This window comes from Parasteatoda tepidariorum, chromosome 3, assembly GCF_043381705.1.
Source record: "Parasteatoda tepidariorum isolate YZ-2023 chromosome 3, CAS_Ptep_4.0, whole genome shotgun sequence".
Taxonomy (NCBI): Eukaryota; Metazoa; Arthropoda; class Arachnida; order Araneae; family Theridiidae; genus Parasteatoda; species Parasteatoda tepidariorum.
The window spans coordinates 33,911,617-33,932,257 of record NC_092206.1 but is presented as its reverse complement, the minus strand read 5'-3'; the positions used below and the strand labels follow the sequence as shown (position 1 = coordinate 33,932,257).

The 20,641-nt window shown below is 25.9% G+C and overlaps 1 protein-coding gene and 1 long non-coding RNA gene across 2 annotated transcripts in view; one reads left to right on the top strand and one right to left on the bottom strand.

Moving 5' to 3' along the window:
- LOC107452480 (lachesin) overlaps positions 1-20,641 on the bottom strand; it is a 174,054-nt gene that overhangs the window by 119,724 nt on the left and 33,689 nt on the right. The gene's annotated exons all lie outside the window — the stretch shown is intronic.
- Positions 6,959-20,641, top strand: part of LOC122268816 (uncharacterized) — a 25,604-nt gene continuing 11,921 nt past the window's right edge. Inside the window, exon 1 of the long non-coding RNA XR_006224698.2 lies at positions 6,959-7,125. This is a non-coding gene — a long non-coding RNA (uncharacterized lncRNA). The remainder of the gene's footprint in view (positions 7,126-20,641) is intronic.

Sequence of the window (20,641 nt, the reverse complement as noted above, 5' to 3'; positions counted from 1 at the left end):
TCCCCAATCAACTTTGATGCAGAAGTAATTAAATGCGGGATTCTCAAAAGCGCCTTTAGTTTCGGCATTTAAGTAATTAAACTAATTTGTTGAACATTTCCTGGAGGACTTATTTTATGCGTTAATATTGCCTTATTATTGTTCTCATAGCTTATTGTGTTTTCCTTATCCTTATTCTTATTCCAATATACCCCCACTAATGCAGAAAGAAACTAAACAAAATTATAACTTTGAATTTCAATGAAAATAAAGACATTTTTTTAAGACAAAATAAGTAAGAATTTAAAGAAAAAAATTAAGTTTAAATATAATTATCGATTACATATTATTGAAATACCTATTAATTACCTATTGATTACTTATTATTTTATTATTAAGCATGAATAGATCATGATACTGAGAAAAATAAACCAAAATTGTAACTACACAATTTAATTAGACTAATAACATTTAAAAAAATATCACGAAACATGAATACTTTTTTATTAGGGATGATCTTTACGAAAAAGTTAACTAAGCAAAATTATCTCTAAATTACAGTCTATGACCAAATTATTTGACTCATTATAAGACTCAGTGTAAAACCTTAATAATCAGGTGAAACCGATTAACAGTCGGTTAATTATCAGGTGTGTACGCACTTTTTTAATTAATTTTGTAAAACGAATGATTAGTAGAATTTCAGTAATAGAAATATTCTGTATAATTTACTATATATTAATTTTTTAATAGCGGTTTTATAAAAAATTCAATTTATATAAATATTAATTTTTCAGGCAAAATTGATAACTTTCATAATAAATAAAAACAAAATCTCTTGAATAAGAGTGTTCTACTTCATAGAGATTAAAGAAAAGATACATATATTTAATTATTTGGAAGTATAGCATGGAAGAGATTCACTATTTTAAAGTTTAGAGTAAAACAATTTTATTTTACTAAAATTATTCTTTATTATTATCTACGCTTGAGTTAAAAAAAATTTATACACTCAAAATAAAAGTATCTGTTAGAGATAAAGTTAAATGTTACTATTTTATAAATTTTTTTAAAAGAAAAAAGCTTTGAACGTGTTTTATTTGATATCCGTTTCACATAACTAGCCCAAAAGTATAAAACCATTTATTTTCCTTAAATTGGAGGAAAACTTTTGCATCTAAATTGAAGTCCTTAAAACGAAATGCAATTTTCAAAACTCAAAACACCAGATGTGTTCAAGAATACATATGAAATAACTAAAAGTATTTTTGTAAGAAGAAACCGTTGCAATCACTTTCTTTCAATAACGCTTCTTCAAAAACTGTAAATTGAAGATTGTTTTTTTTTTAGTATACTTTTCAAATTATTTATTTCTAATTTCACTCTTTAAATTACCTCAACTGTCTTTATTGTTATTATCACTCTTCAAAAAAAATATTAAAAAAATCGAATATAAAGTATAGGTCCCAAAACTTAAGCAAGAAGTAATTTTGATAGAAGATGTATGTTTCCACATCAAAATTGTGAAATGCTTTATTGAGTCATAAAGCATACGGTATAGGGTCATGTATGGAATAGCTTATTATGTAAATATGCTTTACGATTTTGCTGACACACATGCACTCTTTTGACAAAAATTCCAATGATCGTCTTTCATAAATGTGAATGGATTTCGTTGTCATGGTGATCAATATAGACCTCAAGAGGTTATAGGTTTATTACCATAACCATAAGACTTTTGAAAAAAATCATAAAAAAAGGTTCTGTTGCATTAAGCTGCATGATCGTAGATTCGTTAAAATGAAATTACATGGTCAGGCAAGGATTCAACAATGCTTAACTAATCAACAGTTTAAATAAACATATTGTTCTCCTGTGTAGTGTTCCTTTCTTAATAAAGCAGGACTACGAGCTTTATCATTTGTTTTATTCCTTCCTTTAGCAATATTTGATAGAACAAATTATACTTTTCTGCAAATTTTGAAAACCCATTGTTTATAACATAAATGCTTCATTACTTCCTAAAATTAGAACAAATGTATATATACGTTTTTGTATGCATAACACAATGTTAAAGTGATTCGAGCTGGTATAATTTAAACCTATCAAACATTTCGATAACTGAAAAAAAAACAATCACAATAAAATTATTTAAATAAAAATTTTATTTTTCCGCATTGTTTTTCATTTTTGAATATAAAAGGCGATTGTAATGTAATCGCAATTAAGAAAAAAATTACAATCTTTAACCATTTAATACATTAATTATAAAAATGTGTGTTTTCAAAATTTATTATAATTATTGCACTTTTTTTAAAACTAATTTTTTTTACGAATTTGTTAGGTTATTTTTTTCTCATTTTTATTTCTAATAAAATATTTTTTAATTAATATCGATAAACAGATTCATTAAAAACTATCAAACATTATATCATCTTATCTCCCAACAAATGTTAATGTATTCCTCATACACATAAGCAAATAAAATCTATATAATAAAGGAATATTTTTAGAATTCACTAATACCTACATCCGCAATGAAAAATTCCGACAGCCGACATTTTAAAACATATTGCAAATTTAGCTCTCGGTTCAGTACATTTTGAATCTGAAAACGGAAGAAATAACGACTGCAAATAAAAAAAAGGGTGGCGTGAGGGAACAAAGTAGTGTGAAATGGTGGAATATGAACCATTGACTATGAATTATACCTCTGAACATAAAAGACCGGAAAAGGAAACGTGTTCAGAGAAAGATACAAATCCCGGTCGTAACTCAAAAAGAGAGAATGAGCCCTTTTCGACAATCTCATTCCGAATAGAATCACTGATGGCACAAGCTATTACCTGATGGAAGAGTCTGAATGATTTAGTAGAAAGAGAAAAATACCTTAGAAATTTCATTGGTTTGTCCCTCTAAAAGTAAGGTTATGGATCATGATGGAATAATTATTGTTTTTTCTTTTATTATTATTCTGTATATTTCTAAAATACATCAATGACTAACATTTTTTTGTTAACGTGGGTGTTTTTTTAAAATTAAAGACACGGGATACTTTACAATTAATGAAAAAAATAGATATTAATAAAATTAAAACATATTTTAGGAAATGATTTCCGAGCGGAAACTCCGATGACACAAGCTATTACCAGATGGAGGAGTCTGAATGATTTAGTAGAAAGAGAAAAATTCCTTAGAAATTTCATTGGTTTCTTCCGCTGAATTTTAGCTTATGAATCAGAATGGAATAATTATTGTATTTTGGTCATTATTCTGTATATTTCTAAAATACACCAATGACTAAAATTTTTTTGTAAACGTGGGTGTTTTTTTAATTAAAGGCATGGGATATTTTGTAATTAATGAAAAATAGACAACAATAAAATTTAAATTATATTTTAAAAAATTATTTCCTAACAGAATCTCTGATGGCACAAGTTATTATCTGATGGAAGAATATGAATGATTTCAATGAAAGATAAAAATATCTTAGGAAACTCATTTATTTGTTCTCCTGAATGCAAGGTTATGAATCTGGACGGAAAAATTACTGACTTGATCTCATTATACTTTATATATCTAAAATACATCAATGACTAAAACATTATTATTAACATGGATTTTTTTTAATTTAAAATATTTAATATTTTAGAATAACTGAAGAAGAAGAGGCAAGAATGAAATTTTAAATTATATTTTTAAAAAATGATTTCCAAAGAAAATCTTTAATGGCACAAGCTATTGCCAGATGTAAAAGTCTGTTTTATTTGGTAAAAGCAGAAAACTACAATAGGAATTCTATTAGTTCTTCCCCCTAAATGTAAGGTTATGGAACATGATGAAAAATTATTGACATATATGATATTTATGTTATATATAATCCTAAAATAAATTATTGACTATATATATGTTAAAAGTAAGGGAAGCAATTAGTTCGTTCATTCTTAACATCTATAACTGAATATCAAATTGTTATTAATATTTAATATTTTAAGATTACTTTTTTCCAAAACAATATAAAAATAATAATAATAGTATAATAATAATATAAACATAATTTGTTCTTTTTGTTTTGCTTTCTTACGATTTTTTGCCCTTCATAGATATACCTACGAGCAAAAAAGACCCGTATTGAATTTTATTAATATGTAAAGACTACACAATTGTTTGTATAGCTATAGTATTATTTCAAGTCTTTCGTTGTCAATTATCTTCATTGGAGTATTTAAAAAATGCGTTAAGAAATAATGCATTTTCGAATGTGTTAAGAGAGTTTGATTGTTTTTAATTTTTTATAATAGTTATTACCGAAATTTTTCTTTGCAAAAATTAACTTTTATAATTTTATAAAATAAAATATAGAACTTAAAATTAGAATATTAAATCGCAGTTTCAAATATTACACCAATTTCACAAAAATACACAAAAAGTTACCTTTACTGGTGCAAACAATTCAAATTTTCTGATTTTCTTACCTAAAAGGAGTAAAATAAATAAAATTTAAATAAAATTCATAACTTGAGTGATAATGTTTAATACCTTCTCACTAATTTTTTTTGAAAAGGAATTTTAAAAAAAATTAATACAAATTACAAAAAAAATGATATATTAAGAAAAAAAATATATATTTTTGCAGATAATTTATTCGATTATTTTTCAAAAACTATCTTTTTTAAAAGTAAATTCCTCTACATTTGTGACAACATTATAAAAATTATTTAATTTTCTTGCAACATGGCTTTTACTTTTTCAACGAAAAAATTCTAAGCCAAGAAAAAAAAGGCTTCTTAGAATATTTTTTTTAAAATTTATTATTAAAACTTTTTCATTAATGAGTCAATTAATTGATATAAAATATATATGGTTTTAAAATATTCATTATTCATTCATCATGTATAACAGCATAACTGTTAGTATTTTTAATTATTATTTGGATTTTAATGTTCTACTCTCGCTTCATTCTTCACAAGTCGTGTGCACTACAAAGATAAGAAACCGCATCTAACTGAGTTTTTTATTTTTAAAAAAAAATATAAATTCAATATATAATGTTGAAATATATACATTATAAATATAATTTTATTAGAAAACGCTTTTATAAAGTGTTAGTTTTTCAAATATTTATTTTTTTGATGATACAGATGCATTGTTAAAAATTATTATAAACACATATAATTATATGCATAGATACATATATATTAATATACATATAATTATAAATGCACACAGACTTACATACTTAGAAGACAATTAATTTTTCAATTTTAGTAAGTTGTGAAGTTATAATGTACAATCAGTCTTACGAAAACATTTGTTTAATATCAAGAATTATTTTTTATTCGAATTTGAATTTTTTTTCGGAACAAGTATTTCGTCATCCGGAAGTTGTTGTTTGTAATAGTTCTTGAGAGGCATTTAAATTATTATTACAAAATTTTTAAATTTATAAACAAAAATGTTCTTATAATTTTTTTATCGAAAAATAATCATTAACTTAAATTTGTTTAACTTTTTTAACAAAAGCACATAAAAATTTTATAAATTCAAATTTATGTATACTAAAAAACTTCTTTAATTCACAAAAAATTATGAAATTCTTATTCTCAAAAGATTTAAAGTTCGCAATTAATATCAATACATTAAAGAAAAAGCTACTGTTTTGATTATATAGTAAAACAATTTCCACAAAAAGTATTCTCGAAATACATAATACTTTTTATATGATTAATAAATATACAGCATTCCCGAAAATATATACTGAAGTAATAATGTGGTAAATTCATTCATTTCCATATGTAAGACATTTCAATCGAGGCTATTAATTTCGCAAATTATAGTTAAATTTAACTACTTGTAAATCTTAGCATAATATATAAAATATTTTACTCAATTTAATTCAATTTAAAAAAATTATTTACTCAGAATCACTTTTAATCTTTATTATACCTATTTAAATATTTTTAAAGCTTGAAGCCGGTTTTTAAAAACAAATCAAAGTGCTAGAAATATTATAAAATTATAGTGCAAACTGTTCTTTAGTAAAAAAAAATTAGTAAGATATAAACTTCATGAATTATACACTTACTATATTATATTCAATATTTTATTTCAAAATTTAAAATTACTCACCAGTAAGTTTTCTGATCTTTTATATTTATATTTCCTAATTTTATGGTAACTGTGTATCATGCTTAAAACAATGAATAATATTCTATTTCCATTTCTTGTTCAAATCATTTCTGAAGCAAACCATCAAAATTATTGGTGTGTGCGCATGTTAATAAATTTCATAAATTCTTATACTGAATATTCATATGCTGCATAATTGCATTGCAATTAAAATTTTTAATTTTATGATAAACGTATATTATGCTGAAAATAATGTATAACACTCTAGCTCCACTTCTATTTATCATTAAAATGTACAATTAAGGCTAATGAAATATAATAGTTTTCAATTTGATTTTTCGTAAAAATATTTCTTTTAAATTTAACTTTAAAAAGAATATTTTAAAAAATTTGATTTCAAGAATAATATTTCTTTCAAATAATTATGCCATAATAATATAGCGTTTTCTTTATGTGCTGAAAAAAACATATCTAAAATAAAACCTTAAAATTGTAGCTTTGTACACGTGTTAATAAAATTTGGATATTCTTTTACTGAATATCCATTTGCTGAATAATCAAATTCTAACATTGATTACTACGAGTCTCAGCTGTCCTTTGCAAACGCTATATCCGACTTCCGATTGACAGAAAACCTTAGAAAACCAGCAAAATCACTTATCTCGTAGGGATTGAGACATGACGCGGAAGTATCCAGGTCCGAGGCATATTTAATCACAGCTCTGTGTATCCGGCAGCAAGTCCGTTACCGGGCTCTATGTTGTTTTACTCATCCAGGCGAGTACGCAATTTCCGGATAGATGAAGGCTCTCTTCATCAGAGCATGATCTTCATTACCCTGATTGTCCGGGACAACATCCTGATACAAGTTGCAAAGAGAAACTCAATTCTCGTTTTTTTTCTGGTCTTGTTTACCTTGCTTTCTTAAGTTTTCTTTGGCAGGGATGAAAGACGAAAAATATTGCTGAGAGAGCAAGAGAGCTAAATATTATTGCCAATCACAGAGTAAGCAATGATGTATGTATTCCCTTTTTTTAGACATTTTTTTATTACTTCCAATATATCTTGTCTTTATTTTTGTTATTAGAAAATTGAATCACTATATCTTAACACACGCATGCATATTGAAAATGTTGGAGGTGACTAGTTTGACTTTTTCCGGCTTTTTTAGTGTTGATTAAAATATGTTAAAAAATAATTTATTAATTTATTACTGCTAAGCATTTTCTCTTCAGAAATCGGAAATGCCTGATTCAACATAATTATTTTAAATAAAAATATAATAAATTTACATTGCATTTTTGCTTATGAGCCAAAACACAAGCTTCTATTATTTGTGGTTCTCACTTAAAAGTAATAAGTTAAGTAATATAGAAATTTTAAAAAAATATGCTATTTAATTGCTTTAATCTCAGGTTCTGTAGATATCATTAATGCTATGCCATATGTTTTGTCAGAATCCTATTTTTTAAATACTACACCGTAATGATTAAAAAGTGAGATTTTGAGTTTTAAATAAAATTTAAAATATTCGAGAGCTTTATCTAATAGTTAAACTCATTTCAACATAAAATTTAGAAAAGACTAAAAGACTTGNTATATATATACAATTCAATTTACACACTTGCTTAAAATTACAATAAAAATGAATTTCATTCAATTCTAAAAAACAGCGCTTTATTTACAGTTTTACTGTTGCGGTATAATGGGGCAAATAATAACTTGAATTGATATGTTTAAAACTTATATTAGTTCATAACTGCGTTTTATTTGTTTATGAAAAAAAAAAGATTTGCAGTGATAAAAATCCCCGAAGACTTTTAATTAATTAATTTCGCACATACTACTTATAATTTACAATAAGTAATAGTGTTAAATTTTCAGAAAACAATATCTCATTCATTTACAACTTTTAAAGAAAAGAAAATTCGCCTTTAAATGCAATTTCGTTGCACATGGTGCACCGAAAAAAAGCAATTTAAACTCTCTAAAATCTTCATAAATAACTTTAATTAATTTCGAGCTAACTTTCATGTAATGGCGCTTACTTTAAGTGGGAGAACTTCAGCTTAAAAAATTCTATCAAAAAGATTTTGCTTGTCCTTAACGCTTGTTCCATTGTCTCTTAGCTGTGACTTAATTATCTAAATGTGCCTGTACGAAGTAGTAGAAGTAAAGTTTTTACTTTTCTCTTTCTCTGTACAACGACTGAAACACTAAGTCCCCAACGGTAAGTCGCGAACCTTTTAATGACAGGAACAAGTTAACCTGGACTTGCACCACAATTTCATGACCGAGGTTGATGAAAACTAGAGAGGGGGAGAAAAGCCCCAGTTACGAACTGTTTGAGAAATCATTTACATCTGCAATAGAATTTATGCTAATCGGAAAGGCTTTTAAGCGCAATCTCAAGCAGTTCATGTCTGGCATAAAAATGCTAATTTAGCAATTGCGAGCATTCTAATGTTCTCGAGAAAAGTAACGAAAAGTGAAAGGTTCAACTTAAATTAACTTCTCCAAAAGCATTTTGAGATAATGTCACTGTTATGAAATGATAGTCTCTTTTATTGAAATTTACTGCATGGATGAAATTCAGGCTTATTCATTACATTTAAGCACGGAAAGCTTTAATTATTTTTAAATTTTTGCTTACAGTATTTTTATAATAATTTAACTAAACGTATAACTAATTATTATATAGCAAATTAAAATATAACTAATTAACTCATGTGTTAATTTATTAAAGAGAAATTCATTTCAAAATTTATTTTAGTGAACAACAATAAAGTATTAAATTCAATAAGTACTAATACATGTACAAATTAATGTCATCTTCATTTCATAAAATATACAATTTATAATATTCTTTGGTCAATTACATTGATCTAATAATGCTCTTATAATGCTCTTATTTACGTATTAAGTTTTAAGTATAATTGCAGAATAAATCTGAAACGAAATCTTCTAATCTACAACAAAATCTCAAACTTATCTGCTACTTGAACGCCAAGATTATTATTGCAAAAATTATGTTTTATCTAAATTTTGATTAATTTGCAAACATAAAGTAGAATAAGGTTATACAGAAAAACTTCATGTTCAAATTTAATTTGTATTTTATGCAATTACACTTTAGCTTCGTCGAAAAGAAGAGAAAAGGATGCTTGTGTTAAGCCCATTGACAAAATCGGAAACAAAAGATTAATTTGTGGATGATAATATTATAATAAAATCTTTTCATTTTAAAGGAGGAAATTAACATAATTGTACTTTTGGTGTCCCACGGAGAAAAAATTTTTCTAGTAAAATTACTGTACTGTATGGTTTTCACATTCCTGATATAAAAAACGGAAAACTTATATTTTATTTTAACTATTCATTTTGTAATTTTCCGTTTATAAGTTAATGATTAACCAAAAATTCTGGTTTTTAAAATGACAGCGTTTATTATTACACGCTTAATAAAAAATGCAAAACTAAAAAGTTTATATAACCAAATAAATGGTCTTTATGATATGCTCTTAGATATCATAATACCATTACCAAATTTTGCCACAGATTAAAAGAAAACACTATTTTATTGTTAATTTTACCAAAGTCATCATCAAAGCACTTAGGTAAAAATTACCGAGCTCTTTGGTGTTCCCATAGAGAAAGAATTTCGGTAAATTTTACCTTATGATTGTAGTTCTAACCAAAATTTTTCTTCTCAATATATCATTTAATATTTTTATGGCAAACTATCAGTAAAAAAACAGCAAGTCCGCAACCAAATCAAACTATCATGTTTTACAATATTCCATTAGACTTAGTAATAAATGATTTTTAACCCCTGTTAGGATTCATTAATATTGCTAAATACCCATTATAATTTATATGCATGAGCACAAGCAGACTTCGACAAAAGATTAAACTTTTCAATAATTAAAAATTAAATAAACATGTGTAATATTTTCACTAATCCGTAAAATTAATTTTGGTATCAGTATTATTGAAATCTCTTGCATCAAATCTGATTGTAAACTACCGATCAGAAAAAGAACTGAAATCAATATTAAAATCAACTCCGAACTTTTACAACATGATAATTATAATTAAATATTTTAAACATCTGGTGATAGTTTATGAATCATACTAAATACTTTTTATAAAATAAGCACACTCACAATTCTTCGTTAAGTAAATATTAATTAAAAAACAATGTGAATTAAAAAAAAAAGTTTATTTTTATACTCACTTAATGTCATATGCCTCAAAAAATTTATAATTAATTCTAAAGTGAAATATCATGAAATGAAAGCTTTTTTAAAATTATCATTATTACCTTTTTTATAAATTAAATGCTATAATGTATAAAAACAAAACGTATATGTACCTTTTTTTAAAATAAATGCCATGTTTTCATTTGAATGCTTTTCTATAAAATTTTTATGCAATCGCTTTAAATCATTTTTCTTCAAAGCAACTAATTATGTATTTTTCTCATTTGGAAATGCAAAGATTAGCTTTTTTACAACTATTTGAATAAAAATGAAGCTAGTGTAAGTGTATAAAAAAGTTATGTTCATGATTGGATTAAATAATGCTATATTCAATATTAAAAAAAAATTAAACGTAAGTATTTAAGAAATATTTTTTATCAAACATTTATCTATTTTAATATTTTAATAACTAATCATTTTTACATTAGTGTAATTTAATTTGTTCTCTTGAATTAGTGATAACTATTTTTTTTAAATAGATTAGTTTACTTCTTTTATGCATGACTGATATTTATGATTTAAACAAGTTTATAAGCTGCAGAGCAGGAGAAAATTCTGAAACATTAGGAATGCAATGGATTTGAATCGGATGTAAGCAATTTCTAGAAATTCCTCCCAGAACAATAATAAAATAAGTATTTGATTTGAAACTACAAATTACACTAGGGAACAAATTTTTGTTGCTATTATTTAAGCGCTTGATCTTTCCTAATTCGGTGGTGGTGATTTCATATTTGACATTAGTTTTGCGCCTGAAGTTAAATTTTTTTAAATAATCATTTTAGTCAATTTTTTTGTCAAAATGTAAACGTTTGGGACAATAATATACAATGGGACAATAATATACAATAATGCGTAACGGAAATGTTACGACAAAATTCTAAGGGACTTATAGCTCATCATCAAGATTGAAATTTCAACGAAACCCATGCCCGGAAATGTCATCGTACTCATCTAGGATTGCTTCCATATTGTGAACTAGTCAGAAGCATGAGAAGAAATATAGAAATACGAGATTCATAATGGAGACGCCCCCTGAGAGGCTTAATTTTGATAATTTATTGATATTTTTGGGTATGGGCTCCTATTCAATTTAATTATGATGAAGCCTAACTCCCCTAGAAGTTTCTCTCAAAATTTGCTTTTATATATGAGCTTTTAAATTTGTACATTTCGGAGAAATAAACTAAAAATACCATTAAAAGAAACTATAGATTGGAGAAAGAAACCCTCTGCTCATTGTAGATCAGTGGTGCGAAAATATCTGAAATCTTTAAGGAAAAATATTTCCCAGTGCCAAACTAATACTTCTCAAAATGAAACCTTTCACCACATTCTTGTGTTTTAAGGACTAAAGCAGTTTACTGAAGAAGACCTCTTTCATTCAGCAGTTGTAACTTTATTTCATGAGTTCATTTATATTGAGCTCTCTTTAAACTTCATGCTTATTTATAACTTATGGTCTATTGGACGGGTTTACGTTTATCATATTGATTGATATCTAAAGACGTCTGCAGTTGTCTTCATATCTTAAAAGAATGGATTCATATAAGCCTTGTTTATAATTTGCCAGATTAAAGACATTAATAGAACAACATCATCCATAAGTAGCAAAACGGAAGTTCGTCGTGGCTCATCCAGAATTACGGCAAATTATCAAAAAATGTTAAAGCGTTGTTGAACGTTTATCTCTTCCGCTATGTTCACCAGACATCGAGAAATTTAGATTTTCATATATAATTGGTATTAGAACTTGCTCTTATACGAAAAGGATGTTTATTAGTTTTACTCAGCATCAGTCTTTATCTTTACCTTGGTAATTTGATTGAGTAAGAACTGATGTAGGAGAATATTTCACTACAGAACCTTATGCTATCTAGAAGAACATAATTCTCAAGTTTCTGGAAAGATGTCGACACCTTCTGAGAAAGTCTCACTCGTATATAATTTGATAAATGCATATTAGAATTTAAATTTTTTTAAAGCCTTAATTTTCTGCTAAAAATGATGCAAACTCTTGGAACAACTTCGGGATTATTTTTTTATATTTCAATGGCGTTTATCTAATTTTTTATTATACACTTAAAAAACCTTATTTATCTTAAACGAAAAAAAGGAACGGCATTAACATATTAATAACTCATTCTATTCCAAAGCAATACATACAGAATACGAACCTTAAACCCGAAACTTTTCTAAACACTAATGCCTTACATTTCCATAAGAACATCTTAACTCACATGTTCAATGAAGCTTACCGGATATAAATAAGATCATCTAGTTTCTCACTTGAAATGATATAGGGGGATCCAAGAAGCCATTAAGGCCCGTTAGGATGCCAAGCTCATATCTTCAATGCAAGTTTTCTTGGTGATTAAGTATGCCAAAAGAAAATAGTTTAACGGTGGTATAATATCACAACCACCAAAAAATTTCTATTAAAAAAATAAATGATAATAATTACACCCGCTCTTGGAGTATGGAAGGGAAAAAGAGTTTTTGCACAATTCCCTTCCCTGCTCAGTTCTCATTGATGTCGGATAGAAATTGACGCTGTGGGTTAAACAGCTTCGATGAGTGGAGATCCTCTTGGAAATATCTCTCAGAAGGACGAAAGAAAAATATATCGGCTAAGTAGTAGACATTCTTTGGTGACAGTGATTGATGAAACTGGGATGCAATCAGTTTCTTGAAGATTCCCCGCGCTCTTTTGCTCAGATTCGAAGAGAAGTGGAACGAAGTTTTATTTAAATTCTTTTACTCTTCGATTGTTTTGTTGTATATTCAGATTAACTGTATTTAATAGGTAAAAGAAGCAGCAAAACTATTTTTAAGTTATCGTTAAGCTTTATTTATGTAGTGTTATCTTACTTTCGAATTTTGCGATATTTTTTTTTTAATGTATAAATGTAAGTGCGATTTAGAATTTAATTATTTCAGGATAGATTTTTAAGCTATTTCTTAAAATTATTTGTTTTTTATGGATTTTAATTTTTAGTACGCATGAAAGCTCCATATATATATATAGTACACTGAAAACAAAACCGAACAAAAAATTATCTACTATTAGCTTACTTTCGTTTTCTTGTTTCCGTTTTTAGTTCGGTCTTCCTTTTTCGTGTATTTAGGGCTTTGCTCTTTGAGCCTAAATTTTTGGATTTCAGCAGCAATAATAATTTGGCTTCTGCTAAAAATCAATTTAAAACGAGTAAATCCAGTTTTTTTTCCTTTTTTTTGAAACAATTATTTTAATTATCAAACTTATTAATTACAAACTTTAAATTATCCTGTATAATATTATTACCTTGCGCGCATCCATTTTCGGGCCCACCCAAGGTAACTGACAAATTAGACGTGCTTCAGTATTGCAGTAAGAACGTACCATAAGATATCACTTTATTTATGCTTCTGTTTTCATATTTTGTAATCTGGCAATCTTATTACGAAAATATTTTAAATCATTCTTGAAAGATTCCGGTACGCGTAAGTTCATTTTATTCACTCCTCACTATGTAGATTTCCTTTCGTGTACTGTTCTCTAATCTCTTTAAATTTTAATTTCTGTTTTTTGCCTGATATATTTGTTTGTTTTTTCGTATATATTTTTTACTTTATGTGTTCTAATTTCGTTTCAAATTTTTTTTTTTAGTGCTCTTCACACTATTGTATTTATATATTTTGCTTTGGCTATATTAAAACAATATTAGAAAGCACTCCTTTTTGCGGATATAATCGTGTGGGCTGATGAAGAGATTACATTTTTTCTTTGTTTCGATTTCCGGATTTGTAATTTTTTATTTTTTATTTCAAAAATTATATTTTAAATACTTTTGAAATATTTTTTTTTAATAATTTTCCTCTCTTGTCATTATTTTTTATTATTTTCCATATTTTCTCAATATTTTAGCTTAAGTATATGTATATATATAAATATATGTATAAGAGAGAAAAATGAAGAAAATTAAGAAAAATAAAAAGTTTTACATACTGCGAAGTTGCATAAAAATATGGGGAAAACATGGAAAAGAATATATTAAAGATTGATGAAGAGAGAAAAAAAAGCTATTAAAGGAGAACAGTTTTTTTAAAAAAAATTAAGTTAAAAAGAAAAAGCTGGAAAATAAAGTAATGAAAAGATATAATCTTGTCTTCAGCTGAGGAGTGCTTTGTAATATTGTAGCCAAAGCATATTATATTAATGTAGCCAAAGTATATCAATACAATAGTGTGATAAGCACCCAAGAAAATTTAAACGTGAATAGAACACCTTAACTAAAAAATATACGAAATAAGACAAATAAAACAAAAAAAGCAGAAAACAAAATGTAAGAAAAACACAGAACAAAACACGAAGCATAATCTTTATTCCTAGTAGCGAACTTATATGCTTCAAAATCTCTCAAGAACAATATTTTTGCAATGACTTGGCCAGATTAGAAAATATTAAATAGAACTGTACAAAGGCAGAGTAACTATCTAAATTTTTTTTCATTTATAAATTCTGAAGTGCTGATGGCCAAACTTATCTGCACTAGTAATTTTGAAAAGCTGGATAATGCAACGAAAGTCACGGTGTTCAGATTCACTGCACCTAAAGTCACAAAATAACGTGTTTTCTTTTTTCTCATTTTAAGAGAAAAATTACAATGTAGTCATACAGTCAAAGGAATAATTTAAAGTCTCAATCAAGTAGTTATCCCCTCCTTTATCAGCACACCTATTTTCCATTTCAACAACTGTAGCAAATTTTCTGCAACACCACTGTTATAGCTGTGAAAATTGTCACAATGACTAAAATAGAATTTCTTAATGAGCTTTTTTTTCTGACATCAGCATATGGAACTTAAAATTTTTAGCATTGAAAAATATATTGAGGGGCTCTTCGGTGGTTGAGTAATATAACAAATTGTTTTAAAATTAAAGAAAAGAAGAAAAAAATTTTTTCATTTCTCAAACATTTTTTAAAAAAAAAATGTCTTCATTTTCAAGCACTTTATAAAATTTTATCAGCTGCATTGTACAAGCATATATTTAAAAAAAATATTAAAAATATTTTGTGACTCCTGATTTTTTTCACTTATTCTCAGAACTAATTTCATTCAGTACATCTAAGAAAATTAAACTAAAACCGGTTTTAATTGTTTTTATTTCAAAAAATTTTTACCTCTTTAGAAAATTACTTAAAAAAATTGGCTCAAAGTTGTTTTTTTTACCCTTGTTATGGTAAATTTACTAAATAAAAAAATTAAAAATAAAAAAAAGAACTTAAGATTTTATACAATCTAACAAGTTATCAACTTTTAATTGAACAAAATTTTATTCTCCTTGGAAATTCTATCATTTTTTATAAATATAATGTTCATTAAATATATTTTAGGGCATTCCAATAATTAACTGTTTGAAGTTAAGTGAAAGTCCATTTATCAAACTCAAAACTTTTCCTTGCACACGTTTTTAAAAATTAATGTGAAAACCTTCTGGTCTAAGCTTGTTTAAATATAACGTATCGTTCTGTGAAAAATTAACGCTCCACGTTTGAAAAATAACTTCAAAATATACCAAGAAAATTAATTGATATTATTCACGTAAGAAACTAAACATAATTACTGTGTTCTTACGCCAAGAAAAAAAAATTATATCACACAGTACATATTGGATAAAAAAAAAGGGAAATAACGTTTCTAGTTAATTAAAAAGAAAAAAAACTAATAAATAAATCTCCTAAAAAATTTTATTACTGCAACAAGGTACGAAGTAACTATTTTGGTTAAATAAATTATTGTTTATTTTTTTAAATATTGATGAGCAACAATACTATATTTTATATTCTATTATTGATTTTTTTCATAGATTTAACCGTTGCTTCTAAGCAATAAAATCTTTTATCTTCAATCCACAATCTATTCGTAGAGCCCCGTACTGAAAATAAAAGGAAGATTAATGCTTTTAAATTCACGAAATAAAAAAATAATGTGGAATAAAATATTTTTTGTAACTTAATTTACAAATAGATTAACTTGATCTTATTCCATTTTTAAATATACTTTAAGTGCAAATACTTTTTTTCATGCTTTGAAAAACAAATTAAAAAACTACTATAAAAAACCATTTTAAGCTTAGATGAAACCCAAGGGGTTAAAATAGTTAAATTATTTAAGTCTGAAGTAATAGTTAAGGAGATAGGAATTAGAAAAACCAAAGTATTTTCACAAGATAATGCTTAAACTTGCATGCGTTTTTTTCTAAATTCGCAACACACATAATATAATTGACTAAATATAGTTTGTTAAATACTATTTAATTTATTATTAATAATGTTCTTCTAATTAATATTTATTGTGTCGCACTGTTTAAATTGATTCTAATCCTTATGTCTAAGTTAAAGTATGTCTAAGTTAAGTTAAACAATTATAATTAAACTAAACACTAGAAAAAGCAGCGTCCTTCANTCGCAACACACATAATATAATTGACTAAATATAGTTTGTTAAATACTATTTAATTTATTATTAATAATGTTCTTCTAATTAATATTTATTGTGTCGCACTGTTTAAATTGATTCTAATCCTTATGACTAAGTAAAACAATTATAATTAAACTAAACACTAGAAAGCAGCGTCCTTCAATGTTTCGAAAAAAATTGCAGAAAAATAACTTAACGACAGCTTTAATGATTTTAACCAAGTAAAACATTTTTTAAAATCAAAACAGCTCCTTATATTCTGTTATTAATATTTAAGGTATTTAGAAATCATGTAAAAAGGTGTATAGATCTTTAAGCAAAATATTATTGTTTATTAGTCGAAATTTTAAAGTCTAGTCATTGATTGATACATCATTGTTTTAATTACAGCATTTTGGTATTCAACAAAATTTATTTTATACTTAATTATTGACTTGATGATCACGCAGAAAATCGTGTAAAGTTTCAACACCAAGCATGCATCTCTAAGCATATTCAAATAAATTTAAAGAAAGGGGATACATTTAAAGATTAACGACGGCAAATGTTTTACACGAGAATACTTCTAAATCTATAATGCATGTAAGCTGATTTTATTTGAAGAGAAGTTTAACAAAAATTTATTTAAAATACCATGCTTGAAACAATGACTTACTTTTACTTATTTGATCTTTTTTTAAGTTTTAGCTTTGATAAAATACGGCTGGGGATCTATTTTGTCCACTGAAACTTTCCTGATCATCTCACAATTCTTCAAACTTTTACCAGATTACATATTTCTTCGAAATTTAAAAATAAAATTAAAATAGGATTTTAGAGAACTACAGAAACGGAATAAACCAGGTGCTGCATTTAAAATCAATTTTGTTTTCCTTTTACTTTGTAGAACAGAAAAAAATTTAAATTATGTACAAAAATAAACATTCTTGACGAAAATTTTTACAACAGTACTGAAGGGTGAGAAAAGAATATTGTTGTTATTAATTAATTTCAGTTAGTACAAAAGATTCGAAACCTAAACTAGTTATGAGCTATTTAAGAATGAACAACTTTTGAGTTGAAAAAACTTTTTATTTATTTAATTTTTATGATTTAGCTTGCGCAAAATAATGTGACAATTGACTGACTACTTCATTCACTAAAACTTTCCTGATCATCTCACACGTTTTTCATATTTGCTTTATAACATTTAAGAATGAAAAGAAAAGGAATTAAAAAAGAAAAAAAGCTTACTGCAGTACAGCAGTTATAGAATTTCAAAATTAATGAATTGAGATTATTTTGAGGGTTTTCATTTTTCTTAAGTTGCGGACCAGAAAGAATTTTAACTACCAAACAAATTAAACATTGTTCTACAGCTTAAAAGTTATTACAGCAATTCTGAGTGTAAAAAACGAAAGTTTATGTTTTAATTTGATTTTTTTTCTTTTTAAATAAGGAAGCTAACTGCAGGCACCTCATAAGTAATAGATAAAATTCGGAACATAAATTATTTATAATTCTCATTCTAGCAATAACGACTCTTTTTAACATTATTTTACTTGATAGGCAATTTTTCATGCTTTTGATAATACAAAATTAAATGACTGCTGAAAATTTATTTTACTCTCAAATATTTTCTTGATCATCTTACACTGTAAAAACCTTCCCAAATTTATTGTTGAAAAATACAAAAAACTGTGCACGAGAAAAAAATAAATATAAAATCTTATAAATAGCATCTATGTTTTTTCTTGTATAAAAAATATTTAAAATTTAATAAGAAAACTTTTAGAAATCTGCCAATTGCATTAAAAAATTTTATAATATTTAATATCTATTCGCTTCAATTTCGTTAAACTTCGCTTGAATTTACTTTAATAACCTGTGCAGATTCAATAAACAAACGGACTTGATTTTAAAAATATCGCTTACATGCATCCTAATTTAATGACTCTTCTTTCATATTTTGTTTTGAAAATAATTTTAATAACTCTTAAGTACGTCAGATCTTATTGTAATTATAAATTTTAATTTGAGGACAGAGATAACGCTAAAATAAAAATGCATTAAAAGGTCTTATAATAAAGATTTTTTTCTTTCACTTTTTTCCTATAAAAATAATAAGACAGTAGATAAACAATTTCTCACGAAAAAAAATGTAATATACCTCATAAAAATAAAATAAAAGAAATTCATTAAATCAAAGTAAATTCTAAGTATTTTGTGGTTATGGATTGAATAGCGTGTTTCATTTTAAAAATATCTTTAAACATTTTAATATTTGATACCTAATGGTTCAAAAATATTAAGTTTACTTAAATTTCACATCTCACTTTTCATGATAAATAAAATATTACTGCAGCCGAAAAACTGCTTTTTACCTTGAATCTAAACACAATAGAAATGAATGACTGTTTTTACTTAATTAAAATATTTTTTTTTCTCAAATTAATAAAGTTAACGTCAAACATTTCAAAAATATTACTTAAAACTCCGAAATAAAACTCAGGAAAATTCCTTATTTACAAACTAAGTGCAACTCAAAATTAAAAAAATTTAGCACAGCAGCAAATTTGATTTCCTTTTCTTCAAAAATGTTTCGGATTTGTTTTAGAAAAAATAAATCTACTTTACTCTTCTGACGCTTCGCATATGAACCAGAAAAATGAAATAAGCAAAACGGAACATATTCGCCATCCTCTCAAAAGCGAAGCAATATAGAACACGTTCTTTCGTTTCAACGGATAAAAAAAAATAAAAAATAAAAATTGAAAGAAAAACAAATATAAAAAGACAAATCTCTACTTTTTCAAGTAACCCCTACCGATATCTCAGATTTTAATTTCCTATCCATGAAAGGAAAGAATGATTGCTGTATGGAAAAAGAAATTGAGTTTTGTGAAAATTACGACTCGAAAGTTTTGAAAACCTTTTTTTTAAGATTTCCTTTTATTTCTCTACTTGGAAAGCGATTCGCTGGAATAATGATTCACATCTCCCATCGAGTTATTGATAAATTACTGTAAAAATGGCTAAGAGAAAAATCATTAAGATTGCGCAGAGGACCCCTGAAAGACCAAGCAATAATTTTGGCACTCGAAAGAAAAGTTAACGCATTAAAATTATTTTTTGAATTAATATTTTCTCCGTTGTTGAATAGGTCGTTTTCCTCGCAAGCATTTCAAAAAGGGGCACTATACGAACAAAATTAGTTTTTCTTGTTTTTTTCGTTTTAAATATTTTTTTTTAACTGGAATGAGAAAACGACATGTGGTGTTTATTCTCGATGCTCGTGATTCAAGCCATTATTCTTACATCGTTACTTTATTTACATCTAGTAAGAGCAAACCATTTTGTGCGTTTACTAGCAGGTCAAACTTTTCCAGTGACACGAAACGAATTTTCTTGTTAGCGTAAAATAAAGACTAGCCTTTTCAGCTAAGATGCTTTTGAAATTGCGGTATTAAAAGAATTTTTATTGCTCCGTCGTTTTCGTAAAATAGTTTTGCTTAAACATTTGAATTACATCATCATTTAACATTGCATTAATGAATCATTTTTTCCTATTTTCCTTAAGGAATGTTGAATATAAGTAGAGCGTGGTATTTTTTTAAAAATATGTTGATGTATTACTAAATGGTAATTTTGGAGAAAAAAACGTGAGAAAAGTATACATAATGATTTGTTTTTAGCTATAATAAAACTGAAATATTTTTAAACACATTTTTAAAATAATCGTTTCTATACATCATCAAATTCATTATATTTAACAGTTGAAATAAAAAACTCAACTGAAAAAAATTCTATATGATGAAGAGAAGTTTA